The sequence below is a fragment of the Echinops telfairi genome, unplaced genomic scaffold (genome assembly GCF_000313985.2).
Source record: "Echinops telfairi isolate 266 unplaced genomic scaffold, ASM31398v2 ScPeMD7_25;HRSCAF=90, whole genome shotgun sequence".
Classification (NCBI taxonomy): Eukaryota; Metazoa; Chordata; class Mammalia; order Afrosoricida; family Tenrecidae; genus Echinops; species Echinops telfairi.
Window position 1 is genome coordinate 6,529,806 of NW_022103922.1, and position 205 is coordinate 6,530,010.

General features: G+C 65.4%; 1 protein-coding gene across 1 annotated transcript in view; it reads left to right on the forward strand.

Moving 5' to 3' along the window:
- The window catches only part of SLC1A1 (solute carrier family 1 member 1), a 35,580-nt gene that overhangs the window by 22,798 nt on the left and 12,577 nt on the right, over window positions 1–205 (forward strand). The window lies entirely within an intron of this gene.

The window sequence follows — 205 nt, forward strand, 5'->3', positions numbered from 1 at the left end:
CCCTCCCGCTCTCCTGCCCAGGGCCTGCAGCCTGAGACAGGTAGCTGCCAGAGGGCCCTGCCGCCCCAGGGCGCCTCTCGGTCCGACAGACGGCCGTGTCCCTGGGCTCAGAAGGCTGCGTGAACATGGGATGCAAGCCCCAGTTCCTTACCCAAAACTGGCCAGGTGTAGGCCAGACTTCAGAAGGGCGTGCTCTGTAAAGACC